The sequence below is a fragment of the Gavialis gangeticus genome, unplaced genomic scaffold (assembly GCF_001723915.1).
Source record: "Gavialis gangeticus isolate Ggan-Ray unplaced genomic scaffold, GavGan_comp1, whole genome shotgun sequence".
NCBI classification, from domain to species: Eukaryota; Metazoa; Chordata; order Crocodylia; family Gavialidae; genus Gavialis; species Gavialis gangeticus.
In genome coordinates, this window is record NW_017728997.1 from 52,698,082 (window position 1) to 52,699,295 (window position 1,214).

A 1,214-nucleotide genomic window follows, 5' to 3' on the forward strand; every position below is an offset into this window, starting at 1 on the left:
GGCCAGCTGACCACTACCAGGGTTGGGTCCCTGGCTCCCTCCGGTTGCTCGAGCAACCTGCACCTGGGCTCTTTCACTACTACTCCACAAGTAGCAGGCATTTCAGTGCCCTGCTACACTGTCCTGCAACAAAAATCATGTTCGTGGTACTCCAAGATGGTCTAAAGCCACACTGGGATTGTGGAAGGACAGCTTTGCCAAAGGGGAGGAGGTGATTCAGAAGGATGCGAGTAAGAATCTTCCTGGCAGTAAAGAAGAGGGCAGTGCCTCGGTAGTTCCCATACACTGACTTGTCCCCTTTCTTAAAGAATGCCAATATTGTGACCATCTTCAAGTCAGGTGGAACTTCCTTGTTAACCCATATTTTGGTGAGAAGGTGATTTTTTTGTGTTAGTATTGTTCCACCAGGTCTGAAGACCTCTGTGGAGATGCCATCTGGGCATGGGCGACTGGTGCCACCTTAGTCAGAGGGAGGCCACATGCTCCCCCCCAGCGACCAGTCAGCATCCCCCCACGGCCAATCTCGCCAACCAAGGCAGGGGGTTCCCCACGTTCAATCTTGCTGACTAGGGAGGAGGGAGAGTCCCCTGTGGCCAATCTCACCAACTTGTGGGGGGGGGATTCTTGCCCCTTCCTCCCCCCAGGCCAATCTTGACGACCAGGAAGCAGCCACAGCATTCCCAGAAGTGGTTGTGGCACTTCTTCAGGTGCTCCCACTCCTCGGCTGGCGTTCGCAGGGGGGGCACTGGCACTTCCACCTGCCTCACCTGCCCATCACCTAAGTGGGGAGCGCAGCCTGTCAGGAGGTGCACCAGCACTCTCAGGGGGTGCACGTGCACACCCTGCACATCGTTGCTGCATCTGGGTCTGGCGCCTTATTGTTCTTGGTCTGAGTGATGGCATGCCAGACTTCCTTGAAGGATGGGGGATCAGCAAGAGGTTCTGTTACTGACTGTTGAGGGATGGACTCGATAGTAGCAGCTGAGACCTAGATTCACACTTGCGTAAAGTCTTGTAGCTCCTTCTAGCGTTGCTTGATGGATACATTGTCTGTGAGGAGGGTGGAGCCATCCTGAGATCACAAGGGGGTTGAGCTATTGGAATGTGGCCCGTGGATGACCTTTATTGCTCTGGATCTCCATGTCCTTTGCTTGCTACCACTAGTTTCATAGTTTCACAGTAGCTAGGGTCAGGAGGGACCAGAACAGATCATC

At 54.2% G+C, this 1,214-nt stretch overlaps 1 protein-coding gene across 8 annotated transcripts in view; it reads left to right on the top strand.

Moving 5' to 3' along the window:
* The window catches only part of PBRM1 (polybromo 1), a 147,576-nt gene that overhangs the window by 18,907 nt on the left and 127,455 nt on the right, over nt 1-1,214 (top strand). The window lies entirely within an intron of this gene.